The sequence below is a fragment of the Marmota flaviventris genome, chromosome 9 (assembly GCF_047511675.1).
Source record: "Marmota flaviventris isolate mMarFla1 chromosome 9, mMarFla1.hap1, whole genome shotgun sequence".
NCBI classification, from domain to species: domain Eukaryota; kingdom Metazoa; phylum Chordata; class Mammalia; order Rodentia; family Sciuridae; genus Marmota; species Marmota flaviventris.
In genome coordinates this window covers 69,771,641-69,790,420 of record NC_092506.1, presented here as the reverse complement: position 1 = coordinate 69,790,420, position 18,780 = coordinate 69,771,641, and positions in this window count along the sequence as shown.

The following is an 18,780-nucleotide window of genomic DNA, read 5'->3' as shown; positions in this document are numbered from 1 at the left end:
CACAAAAAGATCAAATTTGGACTGGATCTATAAAACCTTCATTAGACAGAGTGTTGGAGGACAGGCAGTCCAGATGAGAAAAAAAAAATAACATGGAAATGTGGAGAAGTGAATGGGCAAATATATAGGAACATGAATAGTTCGAAATGGAGACCAAGAGAAGTGAAGGGGCCAAGTTTCTTGGTAGTAATTGTGAATATTCTTGAATAGTACCCCAAGGAATTTGAAGGTTTTTCTATAGTAACTAAGAGACATTGATTTATTCAAGCAGCAGAATAACAAACATAGTTGTGTGTCTTAGAAAATATTGTTGACAAAAACATAGAGAAAGCAAGGAGAACAGAAGTGCTCACAGGGAAGCCAGTTAGGCATTTTTTGTGTAGATCAGAAAGGCCATGTGATTTTAATTAGGGCAGTGGCAACTGAAATAAAGAGAAAGACAGAACATTGAAAATCTTTATGAAAATATAATTTATAAGATTTAGTAATCGAGCATAATTTATAAGGAAGAAGGAGGATTTAAAGATATTCTAATATTTCTAGAATGAACAACTAGTTGAATAGAGACTTTGTTAAAAAATCAAGACATAGAATCCCTATTAGAGATGGCCTGGCTAACAGCAAAAGATTATAAGAAAACTTCAAGCAAGACACCATAGATAGATACTCTAGTTCAAAGTCATCAGGATAAGACCATTAAGCACTAGCATTCTGTCCAAACTTTATGTAAACGTTTAAAGTTTTATGTAAATGTGCTTAGCACCCACCCCATGCAGTACTTTTGTATATTTTCAGTTAAAATAAATTTAGATAGCTTGAACTCTTTACTGCCTAGTTAATCTATATCTCAATTACATGAAAGCAGCTTCAAAGAGCAAACTCCCTGATATATTTTAAAAAAAATTAATTTGATGGGGTTTTTTAAAGTTTTATCTGTATACAACTTTTTTAGAGCCTATCTTGCATCATGAATGTTTCTGAGTTTTTTTTTTTCTCTTGAATAAATATAATCGCTATTTCCTCATTAAAAAAAATATGATGAGCTAAAGCAAAGAATGGGGGCAGGGGTGAATGGGATGTGGTGTCACTAGGAAGAGATGCAGATGGAGCTGAATTAAATGAGATGTACTGAGCAGGGACAAACTAGGGGAGGCTGAAAACCCTGACACTTTCTACTGCCTATGGTCACCAGATCAAAAGAGATACTCAAGAGATTTTTTAGATAACTTCCATGCTGTGTTTTATCTAACTTATCTTACTAACCACCTTTGTTAGTAATGAATACAAATCACAGAAAACTGTCCTGATAGAACAAAATAAAACAAAACCCGAATTTCCCATTCTCTTGGAGGCACTTGTGGTTTGGCACAAGAAGTTCAGATTTAAGTGATTTCAAATTGTGCTTTAACTTTTATCCATGTCATGAGTACAGAAGAAAAAGGGTCAGAATTGGCCAGTCTCCCTTTGCTTAGGAAATAGATGATTATCACTTTGAGTTGGATAAAAGCCTAAATAAAAAAGTTTCTTGAAAGGACAGAATGAGGGAAATCTTCATGTTCAAGGGGATAATTTAATTTATTTACTAATAGGATTGAATTAAAATTTCTCATTCCAGATGCTTTACCAAGGTCAGATGCCCCCAAAGATGCTCCAGGTGTTTGGAGACATCTTATGTATTGGTTATGAGGGTTAGTGTCCATGCAGTAGAATCTTAGAAGCCAAAGGAATTCTCTAGCCTAAGAAGGATATTTCCTTCTGTGAATTCTTTGTTATGATTATTGATCCAGTGAGCAATGTTAACATTGCCAACTAGCATAATTAATACATGTAAATATATACTTGTAAAAATAAGAAATTTTTATACATTTAGATGTTGAACACAGTCAAGTTGCAAAACTCTTTACTGGACTCATGTCTAGCATTTCAAATTATTTTAAATATTCCAAATACCTTAAACACATAAACTGTTATATTTGTCACAAAAATTATTTGAGAACTTACTTCAAAATATCAGGTCTGTTTGTTTCTATTGTTTTGTTATTATTTCTGGAATAATATGATTTCTTATCTTCTTGATGTTATTGTTTCATTTATGTAAATTAATTTTATCAATCCTAGAACCAAATAGAAGATGATCTCACACCCCCTGATGTTACAGATTCTGTGTCATTGACCAACTCCTTCTTTGTTGCCAAAGGAACTCTTGACATCTTCTAAGTAGATGTTGATCCTAGTCAGTATTTACTGGGCTTGCCTTCTTTTCTAATAAAAACTTACCTTCTAAATCAGAGGTATTCTCCAAGTCTATGTCTTAGAATCTTATGCTGATCCATCTTTGTCCCAATGTCAGTGAAATATAGACTACAGCATTATACCTCAGTTTACAATTTACTTAATTATCATCTATAAATTACTATGAATATCTAGAGGTTTAATACCCCCAGGAATTCAGAAGCTAAGTGCATGCAGACAACTTTCCTCCGAGGTTGTGCAAATAATCTACATTTAATTGTATGTTAGTTGAAACTTTTATTTATTCATTATTCTGTGGAATCAGACCTTTCTGCAAAAACATACTGAAAAAATACCTAATTTAGAACTATTACATGTATTTAAAAGAAATTACTATTCCCCTATTTATTAAAATTATTTAACTACTATTCATGGCTTCATGAATTTACTCAACTTTTGTTTGGAATTTTTCATATTGATGTGAAAAATCTTGTGTTTATTCAAGCATTCAACTTAATTTTATTAATTATAATTAAAGTTATAATCTATTGCATCTTACCTGTTGGTGAACCCATTTAGATAAATTCTGTCTGTTAAGTTACCCTGATAAAATTCAGGCATAACAGAATAGCTTGATTTTTTTGAGCAAAAATACTTTCAAAACTAACTTTGGAGTGCTACAAACACTCCCAGTTTGTACTATATGAAGATTTTTTAAGGATAGAGTTTCTATCTATATCCAGACAACATTAGTGAGGCATATAGAAAGATTGATCATTAAGATAATGAGTCCAAATTGACTTAACCACAAAATTAATATTATTTTGGAAAGCCTTTATTCTAATAGGGACATACTCTTCAACATGTTTGGTGAAAATTTACCCTGTTCCCTCTTATCTTCTAGCCACAGATTTCTGCTTTTGCCAGCACACTATGTGAGCAGAGCCATCTCCCTGGGATTGATTCCCAGCCACTAAGCTCATAATTCTAATATTTAAAAAAAATCAAAATAGAGAGGTCATATGGATGTGACTATTCACATTTGCATGATTAGGGCATTCTCATATGCACACAGATATATGATGGAAGCCAAATAAAAAACAGAAGGCAGTTTGGTAAGTAAAGAATCAAAATGAGCATAATTAGTTAGATTATAAAAATCCCTCAGGCTGGCACATATTCATGAATCTATATCCACAACAGAGTTGGTCTTGCCAGTGGGATGAGTGTCCACACACATAAGAACACAATCTTTTGGACAGCTCTAGAATGGGCACTGCCAAAATTAGCAGTGGTATGGGATGTCAATAGCCAAAAGAATCTGATGTAATCTTGAGTCAACAATGAGAAATTTGCAAAAAGATGAAAAAAACAAAACCATGTAACTCAAAAAGGTAGATACACAAACTGATAAGAAGGCAAAAATGAGATTCGACTTTTTTTTTTTTTTGCAATCTGGCCCGATTGCAAAAAACAATTTTAATTCAAAGTTTAGGTAAAACTTTTTTTTTAAATTTATTTTTCAGTTTTCAGTGGACACATCTTTATTTTTTTATGTGGTGCTGAGGATCGAATGCCAGGTGAGCGCATTACCGCTTGAGCCACATCCCCAGCTAGGCAAAAATTCTTTAAATGAGTTTTCAACATGGATTGAAGCATCAGGAGCAAAGTGTCTGCTTATGGGACGTGAGCCAATGACGTCTTAAGATCTTGGAGTTTGGGGCTGGGGATGTGGCTCAAGTGGTAGCGCGCTCGCCTGGCATGCGTGCGGCCCGGGTTCGATCCTCAGCACCACATACAAACAAAGATGTTGTGTCCACCGAAAACTAAAAAATAAATATTAAAAAAAAATTCTCTCTCTCTCTCTCTTTAAAAAAAAAAAGATCTTGGAGTTTATCATGTTTAGCTGAATCCAACTTTAACTAACACAACAGAATAAAAGCAGTTATGGCTGACTGAATCTCATCTGCTACAAAATCCCATCATTATTATTATCTTTTTAAAATTCAGATACATTTGGTTATCCTGAGTCAAATTGAGATATAGAGAACAATTGGAAGGTGTGAACAGTTGCTACTTGGTAACAAAAGAAAATATACCAGAATTTAAAATCATTTTTACTTATTTACTCAATAATCAACTAATTTAATTTGTTATTAGTCATGCTTTTATGTGTTCACTGTCATGTATCCACTTCTATAAGGGGTATCTCTTTAATGAGCTTAGAATCTAAGAATGATGAGCAATCCATTCAATGACGAATAGTCCATGATTAGTTGGATAACTTATGTATGTACAAAGGATATAGATAATAAAAAAGTCACTGTAATTGGTTAAGTGGGTCAGAGTTTTCACAAAGTAACATATATATGAATTATGTCTTGAAAGAAAGTGAGGAGCTATCCAGTATGGTAAAATAGAGAATTCCAGGGATAGAAACCTAAAATACAGTATGGTTGAGTATATCTAAGTCATGCCACGTAAATTGACAACTCTGTGAGAGGAGTTGCCAAGAGGGAGATAAACCCAGAGAGAAAGACAGAAAGCAGTGCTTGAAGCCTAGCAGAATATGGAGATAATCAACAATTAACAAAAGTCAACCATATTTCAAAACTCTCTAATGAAATAAACTGCAAAGCCAAAACCAAACCAAAACGGAAAGCAAAAAACAAACAAACAAAACCATCCTAAGTGATGGTATATTGTTCATAGTTGACAAAATGTTTTGACATATCTTAAGCTTCTTGTGAATGAATTTTGCTCTAACTGCTCCCTATTGTCTTTTATTACAATTAATCATACAGTTGAAACATTCCAGGGTTAAACCTCCCTTCAGAAACCACAGCATTTTTTGTCTGTTTGAGCAGCATGTAACTCATCAACCAATTAATTGTATAATGCTTAACTATGTGAATTACATGGCTTCAAAATTGTGCTAGTTTAGAAATGGACATTGGGCAAGCACCCATTCTCAGAGATAACACAGGGATCTGCAGAGCATGCCTCACTCCTTGTTGCTTAAAACCAGTGATTAAGTCAGCACAGCAATCACATAGACTATCTGAAAACAGCTGGGAGTGACAAGAATACTGGCTGAATGTTAACTCAAGATGGGTAATATCAGTGTCACCTGAATGTCACAATAAGTGACTTCAGTAAAAATGTGGAAAACATGTTTTAGCTTATTCTGTTAATTTAGTTCTTTATATGATGTCATTATCTTTTTTTTAAGAGAGAGAGAGAGAGAAAATTTTTAATATTTATTTTTTAGTTCTCAGCGGACACAACATCTTTGTATGTGGTGCTAAGGACTGAACCCCGGCTGCACGCATGCCAGGTGAGCGCGCTATCGCTTGAGCCACATCCCCAGCCCCATGATGTCATTATCTAGTAATGATGTCTGACCTTTAATATGAAAGCTTTTTGAAAAGTATTTGGTTCTACATATCAAATTGCTATTACATAGCAATCTATTAGAAAGGGGGGAAAAACTAAATTGCCAACAGAATGCCTTATACATACAAAGATCCAATGAAGTGTTATGATCATTGAAATCGGTAAAACAATTTTAGGGGATAGTCTGTGCTTAGTCAACATTTTGAATGATATGTTTCATAGCATAGGAAATTACTACCTGTGGATGTTTTATAGCATACACCTCTTGTATACTATAAAACCACCAAGTATTATGCTATGATCTTTTAACCATCTATTTATTGAATGTCCTTTTCATTATGGACATGGGTAATATACTATATGGGTTGAGTGAAGCAATGTCCTTCACAATATGTTTCTTCTTCAAAGAACAATGCCATACCATAAGGATGGCAGGTACCTGTCAGAGCTTGTACTCCCTCCTACTCTCATACCTGCAAACAATATCTGTGATTCTGACTCTCATTTCTGCCAAGACCAGCTAGAACTTACAAATCCATTGCAACATAGGGCTCAAAGATTCATTAGTCTATATGACTCCATGTGTGATAAACCTGATTTGTCAAAAATGAGTGACTATAAATGGTATGATTGACACATCCCTTTGCAAAGCAGTCTGGGGTAATTGGAGAGGGGAATATCAGGGATTGAACTCAGGGGCATTCAACCACTGAGCCACATCCCCAGCCCTATTTTGTATTTTATTTAGAGACAGGGTCTCACTGAGTTACTTGGCACCTCTCCATTGCTGAGTCTGGCTTTGAACTCATGATCCTCCTGCCTCAGCCACCTGGACCAATGGGAGTTTGGGGTATTTTTAAGGCAATGTCTCTCTTCTGGATCCTCAAATTAACCACATTTGGAATTTTGTTGTTTAGGAGGCAAAGCTTTAAGACTTTAGGCCCAATAATTAAATTCTACTTTACAACTGAATACTTTGTGTTTTTAGATGTAAATCACTTAACCTCTCCAAAAATCACTTTCTTAATAAAATAATTACAACAATAATAGTAATTTTATAAAAAAAGTTTTGTGATGATCAAATTAAGGTAAGCATGTGACTAGAGTCAGAAAGCCAAAGGTCAAATGTTTTTTTTCTGATATGCAGAAACTAGTCTAAAATGAGGGGGTCAGGGGGAGAAAGGAAAAAGAGGAGATTTCATTAAAATAAAAGAAAGATCTGTGGACTAGTTGAAGGGGACTGAGGGGAAGGGAGAAGGGACAAGATAAAGGAAAAACAGTAGAATGAATCTGACCTAATTTTCCTATGTACATATATGAATATACCACTAACTAAAACAAAGAAAGAAACAAACAAAAACTTAAAATAATTAGCAGAAATATCAGCAGAATAGAGAGAAAGGAACAGCGGGAGCGAAGAAGGAAGGGAAATGGGAAGTACTGGGGACTAAATTAGAACAAATTATATTTCATGCTTTTAGAATTATGTCAAAATGAATCCTAATGTTATATAAACTAAAAAGCATCAATAAAAAAGTGAACTTTTGAAATTTAAAGTATTATGCAGATATGTGATTATTATTTTATATGGACACACATAAACACTTATCTAGAAAATTATATCCAGAATATTTCATTCCTACAAATTAAAAATCAAAGCAATTAGAAAAATGTGCAAATATTTGAATAAAGATGTTTTACAAAAGAAAGTATAACAATAAAGAATGAGTTCAAGAAATGATGCTCAAAATGATAAATCATCAGGAAAAGGCAAATTAAAACTACAAAAAGATCCCATTTCACACTCATGAAAATATCTAGAATTAAAAATGATGAAAACAAAAATTGACAATAGCAGCTGCAACCCTTGAACACTGGTGATGGGACGGTCAAATAGAACAGCCACCTTGGAAAGCAGTTTAGCTATTTCATATCATGTTAAAAATAACTCCAAGTATATTCCTAGTTATTTATCAAGGAGAAATGAAAATATATGTCCATAAATCAACTCATTCATAATGTTTGTAGCAGGTTTAGTCATAATAGTGAAAAAAAATAAAGGGAGATCCTTACAGATACATTCATCAATGGAAAAATTAATAAGGAAACTGTGATATATTTACATGTGTATGATTTATTAGTAGTTGTTAAGAAGCCAAAGTAATTTGTGGTGATATAAATCAGAACAATGGTTATCTATGGGGAGAAGGTTTATTAGTTATCTTCCAATTACTAGAACAAAATACATAAGATGATCAACCAATGAAAAGGAAAGGTTTATGTTGGCTCACAGATTGAAGGTTTCAGTCCAGGGTTCATTGGCTGTGGATTCGTGCCTGTGGCGAAGCAGTGTATCATTGCAATAGTGGGTGGCAAAGAAAGCTGTTCACCTCATGGATGGGTTGTAAACAAAGAAAGAGAGGAGGGACCAGGGCTTCAGTATCCCCTTCAAGTGCCTATCCCCAGTGACCAAACTTCTTCCCATCAGACCCCATTTCTTGAAAGTTTCGTTGTCTCCTAATAGTACCATAGGCTGGGAACCATGCCTTTAACACATGGGTCTGTGGAGAGAATTTCAGATCCAAATTTTAGCAGGAATCAGGAGAAACCTCTCAGATGATGAAAATGTTTTAGAACATAGTAGGTTGTTGAACACACAAGCACATACATTTTTCAAAAGTTATTGCATTTTATACTTATGATCTGTACATTTTATTGTATATAAATTATACTTAACCTTAATAAAAAATCACAATACCATGTGTACCATAGGTGAAGCAGTAGATAAGAAATTCTAAGACATGTATGAGTTACAAACTTAACTCTGTCACTTACTATTATTTTGATGTTCAAAAAGTCTTTAAATATTTTTATACCTAATTTCCTTTATTTCAGGATTTTAGGTCATTGATTCCTAAGGACCTGTTAATTTGTAACTTTCATGAGTAGAGGAACAGTATCTATTTACTACTATATCTAGAATAGATTATCTAATGCTTGGCATACAGAATGTTTGTAGTTTTTTTAAGCAAATTTAATTTGATTAAAATTTCTTTCATGCATGCATAATTAGATTATTAACTAACTTGTGATTGAGTCATTCCTCTCCTTCATATATCTAATAACAAATGTCATATTACTTTTAAAATAAATAAAGAAACACTAGCAGGGTTTTAATCTTGCTGATTCTAGTTCATAATATCTCATGTTTGAAAAAATTTGGAGTTACATTTATAGTGTGCCAGCTCTCATAGGCATCCAAATTTTGAAATTATGTGTGTATGTGTTTCTGACCTCAAGTTTAATGAGTTTTCTTACCCAAAGATTTCTACTAATGAAAACACAATATTGGCATTTGATTGTCCTTATTATAAGATAATATAAGCCACAGATGAGATGATTGCAATTTGGGATGATTTTGATAAGCTTAAAAAATGACAGGTCAATGAATGGTGTGATATTTAGAAATAACAATGAAAAATGCTCATCAATATATCTTGTCACTGAACACACTAATTAGGAATAGAACATTAAATCATGGTTAGCACTAGAAGGAACCTTTTAGGAATTGCTGTTTGGAGTTTCTCATTCTACAACTTTAAAGAGAGGTGATTTGATTTTTACATAATCAAGGGTTAAGTCTGAAATAGAGATAATCAAGGAACTCCAGGATGTATTTTTCCCCTTAACTCTTGTTTCTTTATTGCTTCACTTATTCAAAAATCTCAGTGCTCAAATTGATATTCATGTTTTTTGTTTGTTTGTTTTTGGTGAACATGATACCTTTATTTAATTTATTTATTTGTGGTGCTAAAGATCAAACCTAATGCCTCGCGTGTGCTAAGCAAATGATTTACCACTGAGCCACAATCCCAGCCCTATTTATGATCTTTTTGAATACTTTCTTTCCCCAACCCATGCTGTCCATAGCAGATATGTCTAAGCAATCTTGAGTTTCCTCTTCACCAGAACATGGATTAGTTTCATTAAACCCTTTCAGAAAAATAAAATAAAATAAAATGAAGACCTTTTTATTTGGAAGGAGGTTTGCAAGTTAAAACTAAAGCAAATACTTTTGCAGTGTTACCACAAAAAACATTGTTTTCTTCACCACTCATCAAGTATCAGGTTTGTAGATAACATCAAAGTGGACTTCATTTTTTAAAAAAGCCTTATGCATTGTTCTTCACTGAACATACTTTTCTTGATATTTTTCAGTGAGAAATTATGCATCTGTGAAAGTGCAAATCAAAGGAAATTCAAAAGGAGAAATGATCAGCTAGAAATGGATTAGAAGATCCTTTGTGAAGAGCAGGTCCTTGGAGAATAAATGAGTGGAATCAGCACATCCAGAGATCCAGGGAGCAAAACCACAAAAAGAGATGAGCCTACAATAAAAATGCAGGGGATGGATGTGAAAATTATGTACTTTGAGGATGAAATACGAGATGACAATATCTTTCTATGGCAAAGATTAGAGATGAGTCTAAAATGGCAGTAATGTTGCAGAGGATAGTGGGAATTTAGTGCAGCACAAGCATGGGGTAAACCGGAATTAGGAGTTCCAGCACTATATTCAATGTGGCCTTTTTGTTTAGGAATGGAAACAACGTCAAGAAGCCTTGTTCTAATAAGAGCAATTGCTGGCTCCTCTCTGGAAGTGGAGAAGGAGACTGTTTCCTGTCAGGCAGACACTGAGCTAGAGGTACAGGACAATAGTAAGGAGTAAATTCTGGTCTTGCTCTGACCATCATTCCAGTAGCTAACCTCCCTGTCGGCTTTACCTGGTCTTTGTTTTCTCACTTTCAGGTCTCTGTGTTTTGTCCCTGGGGAGTCTAGCTGCCATCTCATCCTGGACTCCCACTCTTTGCCTGGACCACATCTTGCTCTGACTATAACCTTTAACCCAGACCTTGGCTTTCCTCAAGACATGTAGGTCAATTAGATTCCGCAGTACCAATTCTGTCCTCAAAAAAGTGAGTCTCAGCCCCACAGCCTTCCTTTACTTCCCTAGGGTAATCTGAGGAAGGACTCTATGTCAGACTGGGAGCTGAGCTACAAAATCCCCCCTACTCTTGTGCTAGCATAGCCCCAGGGGCTGTTGAGGTGGGCATAGTAAGTACCAATAGCTTGCACATGTCCTGCCTTCCATATTGCCCTCCAGCTTGACATGAACCTACATGTGATCACTGATACGTCTCCAGCTGCTGGTAGACAAAGCAAAGGGTATTCTTCACTTGATTGTACACTGGAGAGAATAAGGAAAAATGGTAGCTTATCTAAGCCCAAGTCTGTCTTGTATTCTTCCCATTTATGTTCTATCATCTCCATACTCCCCAAGGACATGTTTTAAGAAATGTAGGAATTTATATTAATCGGATGAATTACTGGTTAGCTACAGAATCATAGAATGGATCCCAGTGCTACAGTTTCATTCCTCTAGAAAAATAATCCTGCTATGTAATTATGCAGTTTAGCTCTTTGAAACACTGCGGAGGCACTCCTACCCTTCATAGTAGGGTCCCCAGGACAATCTGTGATCTGGCTAGCAGCTCTTACTTCAGCCTCTCAGCTCAGCACTCTCCAGATTTGGCACTGACTAGCAATACTACAAATGTTTCCCTTTGCCTCTGGGATTTTGTCCATACTAATCTGTTCTCCCGCACACTCTCTCTAACTTTTCTAATGGCTACATACCTATAGCCTCCAGCATCAAGCCAATGCATCCCCTCCTGAGAGACTAACTCAGAGATAATGTGTGTAACACTTATGGAGTAGAGCTTTAGAAGTACATATACGATGTTCACTACCTAATACCTGTGCAACCATGGCTTACTTTACTGCTCTGTACCTTAGTGGGATTATTATAGAAATGGGATGAAATATTATTATATGTAGGTTATATTTATGAGTATGTGAGATAATGTCATAATTATGCATTACATTAAAACTCTTATGCATAAGAGTGCAATCAATGTTGATTATTTTCTCTTGTCTTAACTAATTTATCAATTATCTACTGTTATTTAATAAGTTATACATTATTTAATAAGTTATGTATTATTACTTCATTATAACTCTCATCTCCATACTGAACTATGAAATTTTGTGAAAACTAAGACTGTGTTTCTATGATTTTTATATACGAAGCACAGAATATTGCACATTGTAGTATATCAGTAAAAATTTCTAGCGTGAGTAATAATTAGTAAACAATAATTACTTGGGCAGATAAAAATATCACACAGTCTGACTTAAATCCTAACTCTGTCACTTACTAGGCAATGTCCTCAAAGTTTCAGTTTTCATATTTATAATATAAATAGTGATAATAAAAATTATTTAATGGGTTATTTATACAATCTGTAAGAGATTGATAATAAATATGTAAAGTGCTTTGTAAATTGTGTTGCTCTGCACAAATAATAATTAATAGTATTCTTATATTTTTATTTGCTGATTTTTTCTTAATTTTCTTAGAGGTCAAAGATATTTGATCAGATTTTACAAAAATCCCTATCACTTATGAACAAAAAATAAATAACTGTGTGTGTGTGTGTGTGAGAGAGAGAGAGAGAGAGAGAGAGAGAGAGAGAGAGAGAGAGAGAGAATGCAATTAAAAGAAGGAAAAGTCCAGCAACTTTTCTTGGCCCACATAGATATTTCATGTCATAGAACCTGTCAAAGTTGTTGGTTGAATTCTGAAATCTACAAAGTTGCTTCTCACAGAGGATTCTTTAACATACCTGACCAAAAAATCTTGTTTCACAGACTCCCTGTCAAATTTACTTCCAATTACCCTCATTCCTCGAGGCAGTTATTTAAACTTATGGAACTTATGAGCCAAAGTAGTGGTCTTATCTTGGCCCTGATTTTGTGTATATTTTCTGCCTATTATTACCCTTCAGTCCTGGGCATTTTTTACTTCAGAGGTAAGCCATAATTTATAAAGCTTTTTTTCTTGCATCTGAGATCCATCTGGTGAGACTCCACTTATCTTCTTACTTTGTGGCTATTTCAGACTTGTCCAGACTTCTGCTTGTATTTGCTACCATAATGACAAAAATAGGAGTTGGGAATGGGATTTAGCCCATGGAAGGGGAAGTTAGAAAATATTTATTATTTGTTAAGTGGTAGACAGTGAATTAATATTTTTACATAAATACCATAGCATCTCCAGGAAGAAACTGGGGATCTTTTCTTTTTTTTTGACAAATAAAGAAACTGAGTTTAGAAGTTTTAAATAATTGATCTACAGCTACCCACTTAATCAGAGGCAAGGCTGGAATTCTGACTCATCTGAATCTAGCATCTAAAGTTTCAATGAAACAATTATTCTTAACTCACATGGATCTGGTATTTGCATTTCCCCCCAAACATCCCAGATAATTTCAATGTAATTGGCAATGCCCCAAAAACATGAATGTGTTTTGTAGCCTCTCAGCACAAATTATTGAAACTTGATTTGACACAAGCTATTAATCTTAGTCAGCAATCATGTTATTAGTAAAGGAAGTGAAAAAATAAAATCTGTCCTACATTCTTCAAAGGATTCCTCAGTTCAGCCCAACACATAGTTGTCAAGATCTATCAGAGAACTCAGCATGCCCAGGAAGGATAGTCCATTGGCATGATGCATGTTTCCTTCTAAAAACAGAGTCCATTCCTCTGAAAATATGGTGCTTAGGTAAATAAACTACCTTGATTTGGGATTAAGGTACAATATCCTCTATCACTTCCATTAACTAATATTTTTGTTATGAATACAGTCAATTAAAAAGAAATTCATCTATTTGCATAAAGAATACAAGGTTTTATGAGAAGCAAAAGACCAACTCTCTACCTCCATAAAGATTTATCCTTTCTTACATCAGGCAGATATTCTGAGAGATTGTTCACCTCAACCCAATCAGAAATTGAACAGTTCTCAGAAAATTTGTTAGTTTAGGAAGACTAGTTAGTATCCACATTCTGAGCTCACACAATGTTGTAGGGGTTCTGTGTTTGGGATTGAGGTTTCTGACAGCCTCATGACTGTGGCATGCTTGGTGACTGGGAAGTTTCTGTGCAAAGACACAGAATGCCTGGCTGCTAGGAAGTTTCTGTGCAACACACAGAATGCCTAGCTGCTGGGAAAACTGTGCAAAGACACAGGATGCCTGGCTACTGTAGCAATGTTCTTCCTTCATGAGAAAACTGTGTTATCTTATTAGCCTTGACCTTGATCTCAGGCACACATGGGCATATAGGAATGCTCTTGTGAGAAAACCACAATGTTTCACTGAACCTAAACCTGTGGGCCTAACAGTGACTTTATACAATGGGTTTTCTTGAGAGCTGCACAAATCTCCTAACATTGCATATTGCAACTTAGTATGTAACTGCGGAATAAGCTGCATAATGTTGCTAAGTCTGCAACCTGCCTAGTAATACAATGAACAATATGTACTAATGATGCCAATGACCTAAAGTAGCCTATTAATATAAATAAAGCTTGGAAGCTTGGCCTCTCTGCCATTCTGCCATATTTCTTTCCTGCCTCTGCATGTGTCTCCCTTTTAATTTCCTTACACAATGTTTAGGCGGAATACTTTTTCTGCTCAAAGACACTTCCTGATAAATATCAGGAAGAAAATATCTGCCATGTAATATGGCTGGTCCATTTCCCTGAAAGTCACTGTTCCTAGGCACCAAAACTAGAGATTGTGATTGTGTTTGTGTGTGTATGTCTGTGTGTGTGTGTGTGTGTGTGTGTGTGTGTGTGTGTGTGTGTGTGTTTTGAAAGTTTCATAAATACCCAGCTTCTGGGCTGCCCTGAAATTTAACCTTTTTGGTCCAACTTTGAATCTGAGGTCCCTTAAGTATTCATTTTGCTTCTCCAGGTCTATGAAAACACTGAATGTATTGCTGAGTTCTTTTTCCCATGCAGAGTCTCTCTGCTGGAGCCAGACTCAATCCTTAGCATATCTCTGCTCTGGAATTTTAATTCATCAATTCCTGATTGTTTGCGATTATTTCTAATGTTTTCAAAGGTAAAATTTTGGCAAAGTAACACAGGACTTTTTCTATTCATTGCAGAATGTTTAGCCTGCTATGAATTAATATTTCAGGGTAAGAGAGGAAAAGAGAAAAGGGTAAGGTGCTAAGGAATGAGATTGATCAAATTATGGTATGTGCACATAAAAATATAGCACAATAAATTCCACTATTATGTATAATCATGATGCACCAAAAAAACGAGGTGAAAGTTATTGTCAAAGGATTTTCATATTAAAATATATATAAAGGGTACAATATTTTAAGTATACAGTTATGTTAATTTGTGTAAAGCAGTTACACTGTGCCATCACTATTACTCACATGATTGTAACAAAATATCATCAACACTTAGAATCATGCTTTGTTCCCCTCCCCAGTATCCAATCTCTATCTCCTAAATATAATTATTATTTAAAACAACAACTTTTCTCTGTGTTGAGGTATTTTATCTTTGACAGATAAAAACTTGTATGGAGACGTTTAATTCTTATTAACTTCTTCAGTTGCTTATTTTAATGAATGCTTTGTCATATAGGATTCATTCTCCAGAATAAGCTTGTCAAAAGTGAATTCAGCTAAATACATGAATCTAATGAAATTCATCAGATACTATTTCAAAGAATGATATGTTTTGTATGGCATTTCTCTTTGATAAAGGTAAACCACTGAGTGACTTTAGATCTTTAATTTTTATAATATTTTCATATGCCAGACTGTCATTCTCTTTCTCAAGATCCTCTATTTGGGGTCCATCCTCTCTCTCAACTGTGGATAAGCATCATGAATTGGAATAATGATGAAAGCATGGATATAGGGACAGATAGTTTGATGTTGAATGTTGATATCACTTTCTAGCTGTATAATCTTATGGAAGTTGCTTAAATTCTCTAAACTCCATATCCCACATCATAAAGGAGAATAGTTATATCTAATTCATTTGTTATCCTAATTAAATAAGTAACTCCTAAAAGTCTCTAGCTTGTGATAATTTGTGTGTATGTGTTTACAAAATATTGGTGAATAAGGCACATCTGCTTTGTAACTCTTCCACCTAGAATTCAAACATTTCATTGGGGAGATCTAATCACATGATCTAATCCACATTCAACCGCAGGCGAGCAGGCAAGAAAACATACACCTCTGAATTACAAAACCAAAATCATTTCCAGACTAGAATCTATGACTTCTTTTTCTTTAAAGTTTAGAGTACATTAACTTTAATATCATTGTAAACTATTACATTCCTGACTCAATTATATTGCATTTTATTATAAGGCAGAGTATTAATCTCAAGGAAAAAGAAGTTGTCAATTATAAAGTTTGTGGATGAAGGTTTGAATCAGATTGCTTAAGTTGTTAACAAGGACAGCTAATTATGCAACAAAAATGTGTGTTCTTTCTTTAAAGAATAAAATTGTCACTGATAAGTAGATATTCAGTTAGGGACTATTTCCTTGCCTTCATTTGAACATGGATGGGACCATGTGATTTGATCTAACCAATGGAATGTGTTATATATAGGCTGAAGATTTTAAGAAGCAAAAGTACCTTATCCACCAATTCTTTCTACACACAGGCACATATCTTTGAATCTTTGAGGCAAGAGAATAGTAAATAATTTCTGTGAAGTACTTGATAGGATATATTTTAGGATTTGAGGGTCAGAGCATCTCTGTCACAACTAGAGTCATGTACCACATAATTAATTTTTGGTTAATGATTGTCCTCCTGTGTGCTGGTATATACCACATAACTTGGGTGTGGAGTAGGCTATTATTTATGTAAGCATAGCCTATGGTGTCCTCACCACATACAACAATGCATTTCTCATAATGTAGCACCATCAGTAAGGTGAGTACATGATGTACTCAACTCTCATTTTTGCATAAAAGCAGTCACCACAAATAAATTAGTATTCTATTAATCTATATTTTGGATATTAAAATGTAATATTATAATTTTTCTCAAAACATTAGTCTTTACATTGTTTTTTAAACCACTTAAAAATTCAAAACTCATTCTTAGCATATGAATCATTTAAAAGCAGATGGTGGGCCAGATTTGGCCTCTAACCCTTGCTGTAAAGGATGGCAATGCCACAAAATATAAGTAGTTTTGTTCTCTGTATCACCTCAGAATTGGTCAGCACAGAATTGCACAATACCTGCAGAGGTACATTAGCAAAGAATAAGCTATGCTTAAAACAGAAAATGTGAAATAACAATTCTATGTATTACTAAAATTTGTCTTAATACAGAAATTATTTAAAAGGTGGTGTGATGTTCTAAAATTGGATAAAATTCTTATATCTGGCTGAATCAATTGACAAGCAGGAAAACATATTCTAATAAATTAAGATCATTGTGATCACATTAGTTATCTTGACTGGTTACAATTTTATAAAACTAGAAAGCAGCAGAAAGAAAATTGAACATTTCACATTATGTGGTAATTAAACAACAGAATTCTGAAGAAAAAATTAATCAGGAAGAAACCTAAAGAGAAATTATCTTGAGATGAATTAAAGTGACAACTCAGCAATAAAAATTATGGGATACAGCAAAAGCAGTATGATGAGGGAAATTAATAGTAATAAACACTGCATTAAAACTGAAACTGTAAGAATCCTAGAAGAAAATATGTGGTAAAATCTTCATGACATTAGTTTTGACAATGATTTAAGGAATATAGGAAGCAAAAGCAGAAATTTATACACATAGCTCTACCAAACTAAAAAAAAAAAAAAAAAACCCTCTGTACTATATGGGAAATAATCAAGACAATAAAATACATACTATATAGTGTGAGAAAAATATTTGCAAACCATGTATGTTATGAATTGTTAATTTCCAAATGATATAAGAACTCCTCCAACTTAATATAAAAAATGTGAGCATGGAGCACAGGCAGAACGAGGGCAGCTCCACCTGCATCTGCAGAGCACAAGCAGACCCAGAAAAGCCTCGTCAACATCCATGGAGCACAGGCAGGCCAAGAACAACTACACCAATTCCTGAGGAGCCTGCACTGAGTCCTAGCCACATCCTTGAACACATTGCCCAACACCACCTTTGCCCCCCCCCCACCTGACCTGACACCCCATCACTGAAAGCAGCCACCTCCATTTTGGGACACAGTGTCATCACCATCTTTAGTTTTGGCAACTCTCACCTTAGAAAACCAGCTGGGCAGGAGAGGTATTAAAACCCTGCAGGGGTATATAAACCTAGAGTGTTTAAAACAACAACAACAACAAAAAAAAAAAAAAACAGTAACATTGCCTATCCTCAGTCCTAGAAAGGGAGACACATGGACAGCATGAAAAAAACAAGGGAAAAACATGCCCCAAACAAATCAAGATACTACATTATTAGAATCCCTGGCTGGCACAATAGAAGTAACTAAGGACAAATACAGGCAGCAAAGATCATTTTGATAAAGAGCTACATAAGCAAACACAGGAAGCAAAAGATTACTTCAGTAAGGAAATGAAGGTACCAAAGCAAACAAACAAATAAACAAACAGAAATCCTTGAAATAAAAGAAACAATAAACCAAATTAAAACCTCAACACAAAGCATCACCAACAGATTTGGAAGAAAGATCTCAGACAATGAAGACAAAATATATAATCTCAAAAACAATCTAGATCACACAGTGAAGATGGTAAGAAACCACAAGCAAAACGTTCAAGAAATATGGGATAACATAAAAAGACCAAATTTAAAAGTTATTGGGATAGAGGAAGGTATATAGTTCCAAACCAAAGGAATGAGCAATCTATTTAATAAAATAATATCAGGAAATTTTCTGAACACAAAGAATGAATTGGAAAACCAAATACAAGAGGCTTACAGGACACCAAATGTACAAAATCACAACAGATACATACCAAGGCATATATAATGAAAATGCCTAGCATACAGAATAAGGAAAGAATCTTAAAAGCCACAAGAGAAAGGAATCAGATTATATATAGGGGGAAACCAATTAGGATACCTGCAGATTTTTCAACCCAGACCCTGAAAGCTAGAAGATCCTGGAACAACATATACCAAGCACTGAATGAAAATGGATGTCAAGCAAGAATCTTGATCCAGCAAAACTAAGATT